Genomic DNA, 18418 nt, shown 5'->3' with positions numbered 1-18418 from the left:
CCACCAATTGGTGAGAGTGACCATGAGGTGATTACCTGGATGTTGCCAGCAGTGTGAGGACCTCTGTGAGAAAAGGGTATATGTGGAACTACAAGGGGGGGGGGTGATTATGAAGAGCTCAGGAGACAACTTGCAGGTGTAGCATGGAATGAGGAGTTAGCTGGAAAAGAGATCAATGTAGCTTAGGGGATTTTCAAAAACTATCTAGTAGATGCAATGTGTAAATGTATTCCAAGGGTGAGAAGGTTAAATAAGGTAGGTGTGAGATGGATGAACAAAGAGATTAAGCATGTGATACAGAGAAAAAGGGCATTATGGAGGCAGCATAAGAGAAGTGGAAATAACCAATTCCATGAGGTCTACAAAGACCAGGCAAGGAGGGTGACTTTGTTGGTGAGGGTAACTAAAGAGAGGTATGAACAGCAGTTAGCAAATGATGCCAAAAAGAATCCTAAGGAGTTCTTTCGATATGTAGCCAGTAAAAGAAAGAATGATTATGGAAGGATGACATTGATTGGAGAAAATGGTATAAAGACAGCTGTTACGGAATGAGTGGTGGAGATACTTAATGAGCAGTTCATAAAGGCCTTTCAATCTTGTGATTGTGACTTCATGGAAAGAAAGAGATTGAGAGCAGTTGATGAGGGGGAAGAGAGACTGACTGTAAGTGAACAAGAGGTGTATGGGGAGTTGAGCAAACTAGATGTAAATAAGGCTGTGGGACTTGATAATATATCACCACGTATTCTGAAGGAATGTGCCAGCCTTGACATATTTTTTTAATACGAGTCTTGCACTCGGTCAAGTTCCTAAGGAGTGGAAGGAGGGCAAGATTGTGCCACTTCATAAAGGAGGTGATCGAATTCAACCATCAAATTATAGGCCTATCTGTGTGTGTCAGGTGTTGTGGTTAAGTTGTTAGAGAAGCTTATGAGAACTAGGATACAGAGTTGGGTTGACAACAATGGCATTATCTTTGATGGACAGCATGGATTTGCTGAGAGGTCATGTTTTAGTAATCTACTTACTTATTACAATAAAGTGACTGCTATCTTGGACAGAGGAGAAGGATACACAGTAATATACTTAGATTTCGCAAAGGCTTTTGATAGAGTACCTCATGATAAATTGATAGTCAAACAAAAGCAGATGGGGTTGGATATTAGATTAGTGCATTGGATTAGAGACTGGCTATCTGATAGGTATCAACAAGTTGTGTATGGGGGAGCGATATCCAGGAAAATGGAAAGTCACTAGTGGAGTGCCTTGGGGTCTATTTTGGGGCCATTACTGTTTAACTTGTATATTAACGATATTGGTGAAGATTTGGATGGAGATATTCAGTTGTTTGCAGATGATGCAAAGTTGGGACGAACCATGAAGAGTAGTGAAGATGTAGTGGCCTTACAAGAAGACTTGAATAAATTGAGTGATTGGGCACGGAAATGGAGATATGAGTTCAACGTTGCAAAATATAAGGTTTTAAATTTTGGAAAACAAAGATGGGATGCAAAATTTATGCTTGGTGAGGATATGTTGTTGGAGGGGGAAGAAATAAGAGATCTGGGGGTGATAGTGGATAAGGATCTGAAATTTAGGGGACACATAGCCAAAATTTTGAAGACAACACAAAGGCTTCTGGGAATGATGCAGAGAACATTGACGTGTAGAAGTAGGGAGATTCTTGTTCCGTTGTATAAGGCTTCGATTAGGCCACACATGGACTATTGTGTCCAGATTTGGTCACCTGGTTTTCAGAAGGATGAAGAGATATTGGAAAGGGTCCAAAGGCGATTGACTAAGGTAGTTTCTGACCTCTGGAATGTCGAGTATGAAGAAAGATTGAGAAGATCTAATTTGCAGAGTCTAGGGGACAGGAAGAAGAGGGGAGATATGATAGAGACCCTACAAGTTGGTAATGGGTTGTTATAGGATCAATGCTGGAGAACTTCTCAGAAAATAGTGGGAGATCGGAGGAGAACCAGAAGTCATCCCTGGAAACTGTATAAAGAGAGTGTGAGTAGGGGAGTGAGAGGCAGGTTTTTTTCGTACAGAGTTGTGAATGATTGGAATGCCTTGTCTGAGAGTGTGGTGTCTGCAAGGAGTTTGAATGTGTTCAAGGCACTGTATGATGAGCTGTGTGTGTGATAAAAGAACCTCCCAATGAGTCTACGACTCTATGAGGTCTTGGGGTGGTAATAATAATAATAATAACCTTTTCATCTAAGAATTAATTTTAAATAGGACTGTAAATAATCTAGGCTCTTAACTCTAATATAACACCTCTCATGTTAAAGAGTTGTGAACTAACTCTCATTAGGTCACCACTCTTGCTGTAATAAAACTATCCATCTCTGATAATGATATAAATATTATATAGTTTTGATGGGGGGTTTTTTTATTTATTTTTATTTTTTTCCCACTAGCGGTCATGGCACTAGAATAGAAAGGTTGTCTCTTTGGCATGCCATTTGAAATGTGATATAGCTTGTCTCTGTAAATATATATGTGTATACTCCAGATGATGACCTTAATATGAAGGTTGAAATGTCAGGAAATGAAAGGAATTATTTCTAACACAGTTGTGATCTCCATAATTTGTCTGAAATGAAATTAATAATAATATTATTATCATTATTCAGACCTCTGCAGAGTCAAAAGACTCATTGTGGATGGGCCTTCCTAGGAAACATAAACTCTATCATACCATTCCTTGAACTCATTGACTATTCTTGCTCTCACCACTCTATCAGGCAGTGCATGCCATGGTTCAACCACCCTCCATGCAAAGAAACCATTCCTCACCCTCTTGCCCACAGCTTCCTTTTGAAACATTAGGAAATAAAAATAATTATTCCAAACAAGGTTGTAGTTTCCATAATTTTATTGAAATTAATGCTGATCACCATATAACACTAAAGTAAGAAATATAATTGTATTCAGGCATAGATAATATGGCAGATGAATTGGAGCCAAAAAGAATAGATAATCAGGAAGACACGAGTGTGGATGATGGTTCATTTCATGCAATCTGGTGTGAAATCAGTAAGACAAAATATAGTTTGCTGTCACTATAGGCCCAGGGTGATGTTGAAGACATGCATCAGCAAATTAGCACAACGAGTGCAGGTTGAATAAGTACTGCTGGGGGGGGGGTTCAGTATGGGGACATAGATTGGAATGAGGAAAGGCACATGATGGGAAGGAATGGAAATTTACTCACCTATGAAGAGATAATTCCTTGAAACAGAATTTGGACAGGAGTGGGGATTTGAGAGTTCTGAATCTGGTTAGAGGATCAGATCATCTGCCCATAACCAATGTAACTACATTGCCTCCAGTTCAGAAGAGCGATCATGCATCCTTTACATGGGAGGTTGCCAAACATTGACTTTTCAGTTAAGCAAACAGATGATTATTACAAGCTCAGGAAGCAGCTTGTAACAAGTTATGTGCTTGCAGCCAGTATAAATTGGAGTAATATGATGCCCCCAAGTCAGTGCAACCATGTCCTAGTGAAATAGGAAGAAGAAGCGATCTGATGGAGTTTTGAAACCAACATCTGCAAGAAGGGACCTGATGGAATTTTGAAAGAGGCATTGTGATAGGATGCCATGTTGCAGGCCTATCTGTTTGGCAAATTGTTGACAAATTGGGCCATCCCATGTCAACAATCAGTGATACCATACTGAGATGGAAGTGCAGGGAGCCAACTGCAAGTGCTACCTACAGTGAACGACCCACCACATTCACTGAATGTGGCTGTAGGGGACTACGAAGGATAACGTAAAAACCACCATTCATCAGCTGACACATTGAGTGCAGAGTTCCAGGCATCAGTTAGAACATGAATCTACACAAAGCATTCAAAATCAAGGCCCGCAACATGAGTTTCAATGGTAAGGCTGCAATATTCAATCCCACATTACCCAAATCAACATGCAGCATCATCTTCAGTGTGCAAAGAAAGTGTATAGTGGGATATGGAAGCTCTAAAAGGTGCGTTATTGTTAAATTGTGAATGAAACTATGTTGTGTAATTTATTTTTTTTTTCATTCACATTTAACATTGCTTATTATGTATTAATCATAATTTGTATAAAGATTATTTATTGTTCCTTAATTAAGGATTACTATTTAAATATTTATTCTAAACTTAACCTACTATTAATTTATTAAACAATAATATGTGTAGAATTTATGATAACTAAAATATATATATGATGTAACGAAAAGTATTATTATAATTAATTGTATACGTAATGAAAAAGCTGATTAAGTAGCTCAAATATTCTGTTTATTCTTATTTGTGAAAATTTAACGTTATGTAATCACTCATGTAGTAGTAGAGTATTGTATTACATTAGCGAAATGTTTGCGTTCATTTGTTGTCATGGAGACGCATGAAATAAACAAGCACGAGTCGAAGAGAGCGTGACCTTCGGACTGAAAGGGGAGAGAAAAAGCAATAAGATTTTTAATTAGAGAGAGAGGAGAGAGAGTTTTGCGGAGCCTGAAGGAAAGTGGGATATAAGCAAGGAAGTGAAAGAAAATTGTAAATTCTTTAGGGCAGAAATTCATGAGAATAGTGTTTTGAAGTGAGCAAAAACGTAGTGAATCATATACTCAGCTTCAAGTGAAATCAGCTGTTGTTGTAGAGGAAAATTGATGTCGTAATCGGATAAATAAAGAACTGGACATTCAATGGGAAATTCTGATTAGTTCCAGTTAGTCTAGGATTACGTCTTAATTCTATGTTGCTCTGAGAAGAATTATAGTGAATTTAACTAGTTGGAGAAAAGTAAACAAGGAAAGATATCAGTACCTTATTGCTGTTGTTTAGAGTAGTGAAGCGCGATTAACAGTAGTTCAGTTAAAGCATTGGAGAAATTTTATTAATGTGTTCCGCTAACGTAAATAAGTTAATTCATAAGTGTGCTCACAATTAATTGATGTATTGAAGATTGTATCTGGTAAGAGTAGTCATACATGTTTGTTTATTCTAACATTAACTATAACGTATCTTCGAAGTTCAAGGTCCGAAATAAGATTGCTTGGAATATTGTCTACCTTGATTAGTGCCTGCTGTGAATTTAAACATTAAGTACAACTGATAGATATGTGGAGACTGATTAAATAAGAAGTTTCGTTTTATTAACTTGAGTTAAGAAAGCTTGTGATTTTGAAGCTGTGAATTATGTGAAAGTTTAGAACATTGAATTGGCATGAGTGACTTAGCAAGATGTATTAAGTTAATTGTATTGTTTCATTTTAAAGCAGAATTCTTGTACTTGTTATATATTATATATTAAATGTTTTATTTTGTTAATCTAAATATTGTGATTGCCTGAATTCCTTTTTATTGCACCGTTCATAAATATTCGAATCTTGCGAGAACCCCAAGTAGAGTAGTAAATAATTCGGCCTAAATAAATGAGGAGACTGCTAACTTAATTAAGAATTGATCCTACTATTTTATATAGACTAATCTAAAAATAGGGTGGCGCAGTATAATTATAAATTTCCCTACTTTGGATCGGTGATCAATTCGCAATTAGTTATTTTATTTATAAGAGTGACTTGAAACTAGATGGTAAATTAGAACACAACATGAAAATAGAACGTCACGACATTATGGAGTTATGAATCATGCTACACCCTCTACCAAGCACATGGGTGTGGGTGAGGCAGATGTCTGGTGAACATCTCTTACTAGAGTTCTTATTCTCAACTATGAAATTTGGAGGTACCGTGCGATGGTATGATCCTGTTTTTCCTGGTTTGGCTTTGGACCTCTGTTTGTGGTTCCATGAACATTGAACTTCAAGAGGTATCCAAACATTCTGGAGAATGCAATACTTTCCACTTTGTAGTGTTTCTACAGAACTTACCATTATTATTATTATCATTATGTGACACCTCCAGGGAGTCCAAAGACTCATCGAGGGAGAGTGTGCCAACAGCATCGAAAGATTGGTCCCATCCAACTACTAACTGCGCTCAAACTATAATTTGTGAGCCATTAGTAGCAGAGGCTCTACTAATCGACCAACCTTTGCTGACATTATTATTATTTTATTTATTAATTTTTATTTATTTTTTATATAAGAGTAAAATGAGAAGAAGACAAATGACCTGTTACCATAAACATGGTAACAGAATATTTGTCAAGGTTGTACTAAATTTAAAAAGAATGAGGAAAGATATAGATAGTTCTGCTTCTAGTATCAGATCCATGAACTTCAGAATTAGATGAGGATCATCTCAGATTCTCAGATAATATATGCTACAAATTTGATAACATATCTTCCCCAAAATTTAAACTATAATTTGAATTGCCATTAATTTAATATTCAGAAAGTTATTTTTTAAATTGTTTTTCCAAATTTTTAAAGCATTTCTACAAAGCATATTTGTAAAAAAATAAATAAATAAAGACCTCTGTTTTTTCATATCTCATATTTTAATAGGTAACTTTATTTTTATTATAATATTTGTGAAACAAACCTAAAACTAACTTGACAGAATAAGCCTTAAGTTGAAAAAAAACCTTGACAGTTTTTATTATTATTATTTTTTTTTTTTTAATGCAGAACTTGATATACAGGAGTAATAACATCAAAGAAATCTTTATTTCCAGAACAGGAGTTTTCATATACAATATCTGACAAAGTCAAAAGTTAGGTAATGTTTCTTTATTAATGATTAAACATCAGACATAAAGCAAAATGTTTGTTCATGTTTTTCTGCTTTTTAACTTTTATCATATTGTATTACTTTATTAGTGCTACCATGATATTTCATTATATTCCTTAAACAAATAATATTATATTCAACCCGGTTTCAGCCACAGATATAACAAACTGTGCAGTGCGTGAGAGAAAGTCATTGCTCAAATATGTTGTTTAGGGCAGCGCTTCCCAAACTGTGGGCTTCGGCCCGCTTGGGGGCCATAAGTTTTGTTGAAGGGGGCCGTGAAATAATGAAAACAAATTTAAAATGTTTTAAGACTAAGTAGATTTTTTTCTTATCTTAAAAGAAACGTATTTAATTTTTATTATTTCACTTTTGTTATTTTTTATATTTTAATGGAAAAAAATTAAACATTGGTGTTGGTTCCCAAATTCTGCTTCCTGCGTATTTCGGTGCTTAATGAATATTAGTAAATATATGCTTATTCATATAAGTTATATTTCAAACGTATTAATAAGAAGCACAAAAAATTACAAACGCAAAATCTTGACTATACATTGTATTGAATATAAATACAATAAATATTATAATAATATGTCTGTATTACGATTTTTTTTTTTTGATGGGGGGGGGGGGCTGTGAAATATTTTAATTTTTCCAAAGGGGGCCTTGGCATCCAAAAGTTTGGGAAGCACTGGTTTAGAGCACTCCTACTCCTGTAGATATAGAATATTCAATTTTTCTAATTTAAAAAAAATTTTTTTTTTTTTACTTTTACATGAAACATTTAATTTTCAGATAAAAGTAATCTAATTTAATTTATGCACTGTAAATCAGATAGTTCCCAACCTTTCAATCTCTTCAGTTTATTAAGTTTTCTCACTGTAGTGAATGTCTTCCTCCCCCCAGTTCTTTTTTTCTTTTTTTTACCAAGTTGCCATATGTCAATTATGGCAAGCAAGTATTTTGATCAGTTTAGTTATGATTGTAGTGTAATTAATTTGTATCTAATTTATTATTATTATCTCACTAAAATATTTTTAGTTTACATTGAATATTTGTTAAATAGAGGAGGCACACTGTGTGTGTGTGTGTGTGTGTGTGTGTGTGTGTGTGTGTGTGTGTGTGTGTGTGTGTGTGTGTGTGTGTGTGTGTGTCTTGTTAGGCAGTGCATGGATGTTAAATGATGATACAGTGTGCATACAAATTTTAAAACTAAGTGGTATGCTTTTAAATGGGAAGTCAGAAGGGATTAATAAGCATAGCAATTAGAGGTGAGTCCAGTAGTTGTATTTAAATTGTGTAGTAGATTTTCTATTGTTATGTTGTGATAGTGAAGGAAAATAATCCATTCCTAGTTTTGTGGTAGTGAAAATTATGCAATAGAAAAAATGAGGAAATTTCCATAAGAATGACCAAGTTTCTAGGCAAACCAATAGTCAAAGCTAGTTATTATTATTATTACCACTCCAAGACCTCATGGAGTCAAAGACTCATCTGGGAAGGTCTTTTATCACACACACAGCTCATCATACCATGTTTTAAACACATTCAAACTCTTCGAAGACACCACATTCTCAGGCAAGGCATTCCGATCATTCACAACTCTGCATGAAAAAAACCTGCCTCTCACTTCCCTACTCACACCCTCTTTATACAGTTTCCAGGGATGACCTCTGGTTCTCCCCTGATCTCCCACTATTCTCTGTAAAACTTCTCCAGCATTGATCCTATAACAATCCATTACCAACTTGTAGATCTCTATCATATCTCTCCTCTTCCTCCTGTCCACCAGACTCTCAAATTACATCTTCTCAATCTTTCCTCATACTCGACATTCCAGAGGTCAGAAACTACTGTAGTCAGTCTCCTTTGGACCATTTCCAACATCCCTTCATCCTTCTGACAACCAGGTGACCAAATCCGGGCACAATAGTCCATGTGTGGCCTAATCAAAACCTTATACAACAGAACAAGAATCTCCCTACTTCTACACGTCAGTGTTCTCCACATCATTCCCAGAAGCCTTTGTGTTGTCTTCACAATTTTGGCGATGTGTCCCCTAAATTTTAGATCCTTATCCACTATCACCCCCCAGATCTCTTATTTCCTCTCCTTCCAACAATATATTCTCACCAAGCATAAATTCTGCATCCCATCTTTGTTTTCCAAATTTTAAAACCTTACATTTGCAACATTGAATTCACATCCCCATTTCCGTGCCCAATCACTCAATCTATTCAAGTCTTCCTGTAAGGCCACAACATCTTCACTACACTTCATGGTTCGTCCCAACTTTGCATCATCTGCAAACAACTAAATATCTCCATCCAAATCTTCACCTATATCTTTAATATACAAGTTAAACAGTAATGGACCTAAAACAGACCCCTGAGGCACTCCACTAGTGACTTTCCTTTTCTTGGATATTGCTCCCCCATACACAACTTGTTGATACCTATCAGATAGCCAGTCTCCAATTCAATGCACCAATCTAATATCCAACCCTACTGTTCTAGTTTGACTGTCAATCTATCATGAGGTACTCTATCAAAAGCCTTTGTGAAATCCAAGTATATTACAGTGTATCCTTTTCCTCTGTCCAAGGAAGCAGTCATTTTATTGTAATAAGTAAGTAGATTACAAAACATGACCTCCCTTTAGCAAATCCATCAAAGATAATACCATTGTTATCAACCCATCTCTGGATCCTAGTTCTCGCAAGCTTCTCCAACAACTTAACTACAACACCTGACACACACAGCTAGGCCTATAGTTTAATGCTTGAGTTCGATCACCTCTTTTATGAAGTGGCACAATCTTGCCCTCCTTCCACTCCTTAGGAACTTGACTGAGTGCAAGAGTCTATTAAAAAAATATGTCAAGGCAGGTGTCAACTCCCTGGCACATTCTTTCACAATACGTGATGATATATTATCAAGTCCCACAGCCTTATTAACATCTAGTTAATCAACTCCCCATACACCTCTTGCTCACCTACAGTCAGTCTCTCCTCCCCATTATCAACTGCTCTCAATCCCTCCATGAAGTCACATTCACAAAATTGAAAGATCTTTATGAGCTGTTCATTAAGTATCTCCACCACACATTCTGCATCAGCTGTCTTTATACCATTTTCTCCAACCAGTGTCATCCTTCTATAATTATTCTTTCTTTTGCTGGCTACATATCGAAAGAATTCCTCAGGATTCTTTTTGGCATAATTAGCCAACTGCTGTTCATACCTCTCTTTAGCTGCCCTCATCAACCAAGTCACCCTCCTTGCTTGGTCTTTGTAGACCTCATGGAATTGGTTATTTCCACTTCTCTTATGCTGCCTCCACAATGCCCTTTTTCTCTGTATCGCATGCTTAATCTCTTTATTCATCCATCTTACACCCACCTTATTTAACCTTCTCACCCTTGGAATACACTTAGACATTGCATCTACTAGTAGTTTTTGAAAATCCCCCAAGCTACATTGATCTCTTTTCCAGCTAACTCCTCATTCCATGCTACACCTGCAAGTTGTCTCCTGAGCTCTTCATAATCACCCCCCCCCCCCTTGTAGTTCCACATATACCCTTTTCTCACAGAGGTCCTCACACTGCTGGCAACCACCCAGTTGCTGCATGCTTTAATAGTAGAAAAAGAAATGTAGCTAACAGTAATTTCTTGAAGATGCTCCTTTTCGTCAATTACATTCTGGAATTGTACTGTGTATCCAAAAATAAACCATTTATCATTCTCTTCTGTACCACTGATGGATTCAGGAATAATTTGTTAGCCAAATTGCAAAGTAAATCTTTTTGTGTTTTGTCTGGAAGGATATTCGTTAAGTAATTTAGCAAATTCTTATTATGATGATGCCTTAAGGTCAAGCTGCTTGCCTCTCTGCAATCATCAGTTTAACGTTGTTGTTATTATTATTATTATTATTATTATTATTATTATTATTATTATTATTATTATTATTATTATATGGGTATTTCCATGGAGTCAGAAGACCCTTCACAGGAGATGCATATCTTTTGTGCCTCTCCTTAAACTCATTCATTGCCAAAGCACTCAGAACCACTTCTGGCAACTCGTTTCACCTATCCACTACCCTAAAAGCAAAAGATTAGTCACGTCACCCTTACTAACCACAATCTTACACAGTTTCCATAGGGTATCTCCTGAGATGACCACTCATTCTCTTCCTGCAGTGTGCTGAAAAAAGTCTTCAGTGGCAATTCTATAAAGCTACTTTAATAACTTATATGCTTCTTATAAAGTATCATATTCCTCTCAACCCAGTTTTGAATTCTGTCTTTCACCAGTTTCTCCAATACCTTAACCACCACTCCTGAAATGTTGATTGGCCTATAATTGCTACTTCTTTGTTGGAGCCTCTTTTGTGCAGTGGGGCTATTTCCACTTCATTGGCACCTTCCCAGTACCCAACCTTAAATTAAACAACTTCATCAGAGGAGCTGATCATTCCCGTGCCAATTCTCATAATACATGGGCCGATGTGCCATCTAATCCCACGGGCAGGTTTCTTATTGAGGTTCTGAAATATTCTAAACACCTTCATTTCTTCAACCTCTATTTTCACATCAATCATTGTCACATCAGGCATTACTACATCACTACCTAAATGGTACACCTTTGCAAAATTATCACTCAGTAATTCAAGTATTTCATTTTCTTCTGTTACCTCCCCAAATCAGCACTTTTAAAGTCATCCTTCCATAGTCATTCTTCCTTTTACTTGCACATAGCAAAAGAACTTTTTAGGATTTCTTTTGGCCTTATCAGTTAACGTTCACTTATAATCAGATTTGACCTTCCTTACTTTCTTGTACTGCTCAGGACATGCTGATCACCTTTTTCTTTATATTCCCTCCACAATTTTTCCTTTCACTGCACCTTCTGCTTAATTATGCTATTCATCCATGTAACTCCTACCTGATTTATCCTTCTGCCTTTGGGGATACCTTCTGATACTGCTTTCTTCAAGCACACCTTGACCACCTTCCATTCACCACCAATATCTCTCACCTCCAATTTCTTATCCCATGGCATTGCTGAAAGCTGACTTCTCAGCTTTTCTTAATTATCTTAATCTTTGTAATTCCACATATATCTCTTCTTAACAGAAGATTCTGCATGTTTCACAGTCTCCTAGGTTATGACTACATGATCACTTTCCCCAAATGAAGGCAGCAAAGCAGGATTGGTTATGGTTAAGTTCTTTGATGCTGTGATCAGATCCAGCACGTTCAAACCTCTTTTCTCTTCCATTACATGCTGCCTCAGGTTATTGTCTCTCAGTAGCTGTATAAATTTCATTTCCTTCTCTCTATGTGTGTCCACATCCCCATAGTTGAAATCTCCCATTTTATATGGGTGGTCTGAAAGGTTCCCGGCCTCGACCATAGATGGCAACACTATCGGCAAGATTTTTTTTTTTTTAAGTTGGTACATTTGTCATAAGCACCCATGTGAAATTGCAAGTCATTCTATCAAGTAGTTTGTTTTATACAGCTGTCTGAAGCAAAATGTTGTCTGTATCCCTTGAAATTCACCATTACACACCAGAATCCAAACAGCAGTCAAAACAGTGGACAGAAGCCGGTTGTTCAGTGCCAAGAAAAACAAGGTCATGGCATCGGTGTTTTGGCATGCTAAAGGCATTTTGTTTATTAATTATCTTGAAAAGGGTAAAACAATAACCATGGAATATTATTCCAATCTTATAATTTGTATGTATCTTATAATCATTTTATACCTTGGTGGTGATAAAGATTTTTTTCAAAAGAGACTTCCCCCTGGATCCATTCTTCTAAACTTGCCAAATAAACACTGTTAAGATGAATTAATATTGTTCAGGTGGTTGAAACGTATGCAGGAATATCACAACGCAAGCACCAAATGTTTTCTTCGAAGATGAAGTGAGCACAGATGTGTATTTTTAAAAATTCAAAATTTAAAATTACTCACTAAGTTTAATTATAATAATAAAATGAAACAGAAACCAGAAATCCTCTTTATAGAATATTACAAAACAAACTTAGAAACTATTAATAAATGAGGCATCGCAATATTTATATATACTTATCTTTATTTAATGAGAACTAGAATTCTGAATTTTGCTTAGTTTTTCAAGCATACTTCTTTATTCAAACATCTGCTCATGAACAAGTTTTCAAATGGTATTGATTCAGTCATGCTTTCTTTCTTTTTATTTTTTTAATTGTGCAACTCCTTCACAGCATGGATACGAACAAATTGCACTGTATTATAAAAGTTATTACAGATTAAATTCAAATGACAGTTTCAGTTGTTGTTGTTTTTGTAATATATTTTTGTAAATGGAAGATCTTTTTTAAAAAAAATGTCATTTAAATTTATTTATTCATATAATTATTTATATTTATTTATATAACACATTTTTTGTCTAATATCATTTATTAGTATGCTGGCAATAAATTTATGTCCACATTTGGCTGTAGTCATAAAAATTTTTTCATATACAGATAAAATTATAGTTCATCTTTAGCTTTTGGACACCAGTGTTTCATTGTCAATTTTCCAATTTTGAAGTTTGCCCACATAACTCTACTTGAAACTGCCTTTCAATCAAGAAGTTTATCTTAATGTTTGGTGTTGGATGCTATCACTACTCCTTCCTTTCCTTGATCATTATTGCCTGAAAATAACATCCTATACTTATTACTTAGTAAGATCTGACCTGTTGTTTCTTCTTTGTCTCAGTAATGCCAGTTATGTCTATGTGGTACTTTTCCAACTCTTCAGCAAATTTGATTTCCTTTCCATTAATATTCCTTATATTGATGGTGTCTATCTTCAGTTCTCCTGATGTTGGGTTATTCTTCTTTTTCTTGTTCTTCTTCTAAATGTTGATTTGGAGCTTATTCCAGTAGCTGACTTTTTAATGTTAACCCTGGTTCCCTGATGAAAACAGTCAGAGCCTTGTTTAACTGGGTGACTGCAGCCAGCATGAAATCTCATCATGTTGTACCATTATATGTATTTGTGGTTTAAGCCAATAAAAAGTACAGTTTGTTCAGCTAAGTCCCAAATTTTCAGCCCATCCCTATACTTTCAGTACCCAGTAGGTACCTACTAACAGAGTGCGCCACGTGATGATTGAACATTAGGTCAGAAGTCCAGTCGGTTCTCTGCATTTCTGAAAGGCAATGTGGAGTTCTTCGGCTTTGACTGGTAAGCGATCCCACCCCATGTAAAAACCAGGCAACCAAATCTGTGCACAGTAATCCATATGTGACCTAATCAAGGCCTTATATAATGGAACCAGAATCTCCTTATCTCCATAAGTCAGTGTGCTCTGCATTATTGCTGGATTCATTGTGTTGTCCTCAAATTTAGAAATGTGTACTCTAAATTTTAGATCCCTATCTACCATCACACCCAAATCTCTTATTTCCCTCCACCTTCTCCAATATATCCCAACTAGGTGTATACTCTAAATTCTATTTTTCTTTTCCCAATTTTAAAACCTTACACTTTGCAACATCGAACTTGTATCACCACTTTTATGCCCATTCATTAAGTCTATTCAAGTCCTCTTGTAAGGCCACAACATCTGCTTTATTTTTCATACTTCCTTTTCTAGATACACTTGTCACACCACATCTCCCTTTCAGCAGTCTCTCCTTCACTGTTTATTGTAAGCCTACACATACTGGCCAATATATGCACATAAACTCTTACCACCACCCAACACAAAAAGCTAAGTCATTAACACACTAAAAAACAGGGCTTTGAAGATTTGCTCCAGTGAATAAGCACTTAAACATGAATTAAAAGTTATCAGCAATACCTTCCTAAAAAATGGCTACAGCAAAAATACTATCAACAATATTCTTCACAAGACTCCACTTAAAACTAAATTACAGTAAATGTAATTTAGTTTTAATCTTGATTTATCCCTTATGCAAGTGTGAGAAAATAAGTTTGTGTGTGAAGTATCTTCACGACTAAGTAGCTTAGAATTAGAATAAACCAAGAATATAATTTCTTGGCATCTTTAATTTCATTTATAACCAACAGAAAAAAAACTTTCAATATCTAGTTTTGATCTAGAGTATTTTAATATAAAGGTGTGACACCTATTTTAATACTTGTAAATGGAAAACATATGAATTCTGCCTTACTTCAACCTTGTTGAAGTAAGGCAGAATCACTTCAGGAGCTTCTTCCTAGATGAGACCTCAATAAAGGTTGAAAACTATTTCAAGGATCCAGTTCACCTTAGAAGTAGAATTAAATAAGCAGTTAGCCTTTTTAGATCTTTTAATTCTTCGCCAACCAGATGGTAACCTACATTTCTCAGTCTATAGGAAGAAGACTCATACAGGCCATTATATCCATGCTGAATCTCATCACCATCCAAGTCAAAAGGCAGGAACTATTAAAACACTGGTTCATCGGGCCCACTCCTTTTATTCTTCAGACGATCTATTACAGAAAGAATTGCAATACATTATTTCCTCTTTTTTATCTAATGCATATAAAAATTTCTTCATCAAAAGAGCTTTGAGTAGTTTTGTATGTCTTCCTCTTCAAATACAGAAGAAATAATGCGTATTCCTATCCTTTATGTTCAAGGCATTAGTGAACGCATAGCAAAAGTTTTAAAATCACTAAATATGTTTGTTGCCTTTCAACTAGTCTGAGAAATCTCCACCTTTCTCACTTCTCCAAATTACAAACTTCCACATCTCAGTTATCCAGGTGTATACCAGATTCCTTGCTCTTGTGGATTGTCTTATTTCTGACAAACAGGAAGATCTATGTTTATTTGGCTAGAAGAACACCAGTCTTATATTCAATACCTTGAACCTGAACAGTCTGAACTTGAAGAACATGCCATCAACAATAGACATAGAGTTCAGTGGAACAAGACAAGAGTCCTTCACAAAAGTCATTTCCTCATGGAACGGCTTTATAAAGAAACATGTGAAACTTTAATTCACTCTCCTAACTTAAACAGATCTGATGGTTTACGTCTATCCTCTTTGTGGGAGATAGTACTTTATAAATCAGCTTAACCTTTCCTAATTTTTTAAATTGCATATATACAGGGTGTTCGGGATAAATTTGACATATTTATAATTAATTATATTTTTCCGTAAGTTACATGTATTAACACACACTTCTCTTCATTTAAAAGTTTGGACCCTTCTTCATTCATATACAAGATGTCAGAAAGGATGGATAGCTGGAACCCACCTGAATCATGGAAGAGAATAACTTGTATCATGATGATTCGTGCCCGCCATCAAAATAACGATATTACGACTGCTGCCCAATGCTCCCTGAATACAGTAAAAACAATCAGGCATGAACTAGAGACTTGCAATGGTGACTACGAGGATGTAGCAAGAAGAAAGATCCCTAGCAGACGATCTGATTGCGTTCGTACAGCAGAATTCCTCGCAAATCTGCAGGAACAGGTGTTGAAGAACCCTGGCATTGGAATTCGGGCTTTGTTCGTGGAGTTGCTAACTGTAGTCAAGCCCTGGATAACAAGGGTAGCCAATGGTAGGCCGTATGTATGGCAGCAGGATTCGGCCCCTTGCCACACCTCTGGGAAAAGTCAAAAATGGTTGTCTGAAAATTTCTACGACTTCACCAGTCCAAATGTTTGGCCTCCAAACTCCCCAGACCTTAACCCCATGGATTATTTTGTATGGGGCGCAGTTGAAAAAGACACCAATCGCACTTCCAGTAATACAAAAGCCCAGTTAATGGATAAAATTAAAACAGTTTTTGCGGCCCTTCCCAGGGAGACTGTAGCATCAGCTTGTTCGAGGTTCCGAAGCAGAATTGAAGCTGTGATCGATGCTAATGGTGGTTATTTTGAGTAAATCTTGTTGATAGTATTGTAATTAACTCTGCCTGTAATGTTTTTTTGTCAATTCATTAAATTTAATAGATACAAAGAAGATTTTCTTTTTCCTTACGAAACTGTCAAATTTATCCCGAACACCCTGTATATATATATATATATATCATCATCATCATCAAATTCCTGCCATGTACCCTCAAGGGGTGTACAGGATATGACAGTACTACATGAAAAAATTACATCATTACTAACTTCCTATCTACAATTTTCCTCCAAATCAGTCTGTTACTTGTCAAGACTCCAACATTATCAGATCTTATATTTCTATCGTCTAAGCCACTTTGTACCGTATCAATCCACCTATATCTTGGTCTTCCTCTGGGTCGTTTTCCTGCCAACCTGGCAGAGAACACTTGTTTTGCTAATCTTTCCTCTCCCATTCTATTTAAGTGACCATACCACCTGAGATTAGCTCTGCTAACACATTCCTGGATGCTGACAATGTCAAGTTCTTTCCTAATATCCTCATTTTTAATATGATATTGCCATTGATGCCATCTTTTCATGCCTCTAATCTTTCTCAGGACTCTCATATCTGCGGTCTCTAGTCTTTGGTCAAGTGTTTTACTTCTGACCCAGCTCTCAGATCCATAAGTTAAAACTGGTTTGAACACTGTCTTGTATACAGCTAATTTAATGTTCCGACTAATTTCTTTTTTATTCCATATGAATTTATTCAATTGACTTCCCACCATACCAGCTTTGCTGATTCTGTTGTCTATTTCTATATTGAATTTACCATCTTCAGTAAAAATTGTGCCTAAGTAGCTGAAATGTTTTACTTGTTCCACAGGTTCTCCATTCACAACACAGTTGACATTTTCAATGATTCTGCCTATTTTCATTGTCTTTGTCTTTTTATTGCTGACCTTCATACCATATCTATTACAACAGCTATTCAATTTAGTCAGAGAATCTTGCAGACTTGTAGCGGATTTATTTACAAGTATAACATCATCCGCATAAAGCAAAGAGCTGACATTAACATCTCCAATTTTGATATCAGGTTTAATACCACATTCCTTCATAATGTGATCCATATAGATAATGAATAACAGAGGGGATAATGTACATCCTTGTCTCACACCAGATTTAACATTAAACCATCTTCCTGTACTTCCTTCAATTCTAACTGCTGACTTACAACTCAAATAAAGACTAAGTATTGCTTGATATAATGCCCCATTGACACCATATAACTGCAGCGTATTGAATAGCTTCTCTCTTGGCACCTTGTCATATGCCTTTTCCAAATCGACAAAACTTAAATACAGATCTTTGTTATATTCCCATGCTTTCTCGACTATTTGTCGTAAAGTGAAAATCTGATTCTGACAGCCTCTATTTGGCCTGAATCCAGCTTGTTCTTCACCAAGCTTTTCTTCCATAATTCTTCTCAACCGTTTCTCAAGTATACTTGCATAGATCTTGCCAGGAACACTCAGTAGGGAAATACCTCTGTAATTCTCACATTCAGTTTTATTTCCCTTTTTATATATGGGTACTATGAGAGCTCTACTCCAATCATCAGGAATTCGTCCCTCTGTCCAGGCTTTCTGAACTATGCAGTGCAGCCACTGTAAGACTCTTGTACCACCATGCTTCCGCATTTCTGGTCGAATATCATCTACTCCTGCTGCCTTTCCACATTTCAAGCCTTTGATGGCTTTTTCTACTTCAAGTATGGATATGTAATCCTGACTGCATGCCTGGTCAGTGTTTTTTATCACTGTGCTGTCATCACTGCTTGTTTCATTTAGCAGTTTTTCAAAGTAATTACTC

General features: G+C 36.1%; 1 protein-coding gene across 5 annotated transcripts in view; it reads left to right on the top strand.

Moving 5' to 3' along the window:
* Positions 1 to 18418, top strand: part of LOC150094589 (nuclear receptor subfamily 2 group C member 2-like) — an 808056-nt gene that overhangs the window by 239804 nt on the left and 549834 nt on the right. For 4 of the 5 annotated variants that reach the window (XM_090412048.1, XM_090412044.1, XM_090412046.1 and 1 more), the window contains exon 3: positions 6594 to 6684. The exons of the other annotated variant lie outside the window; for it this stretch is intronic. The gene's annotated coding sequence lies outside the window, so the exon portion shown is untranslated. The remainder of the gene's footprint in view (positions 1 to 6593; positions 6685 to 18418) is intronic. 5 annotated transcript variants of the gene reach the window in all.

This window comes from Typopeltis vanoorti, chromosome 22 (genome assembly GCF_054136105.1).
Source record: "Typopeltis vanoorti isolate ZY-2024b chromosome 22, IOZ_Tvanoo_1.0, whole genome shotgun sequence".
Taxonomy (NCBI): Eukaryota; Metazoa; Arthropoda; class Arachnida; order Uropygi; family Thelyphonidae; genus Typopeltis; species Typopeltis vanoorti.
The sequence above is the reverse complement of the archived record's forward strand: the minus strand, read 5'-3'. Positions and strand labels throughout refer to the sequence as shown.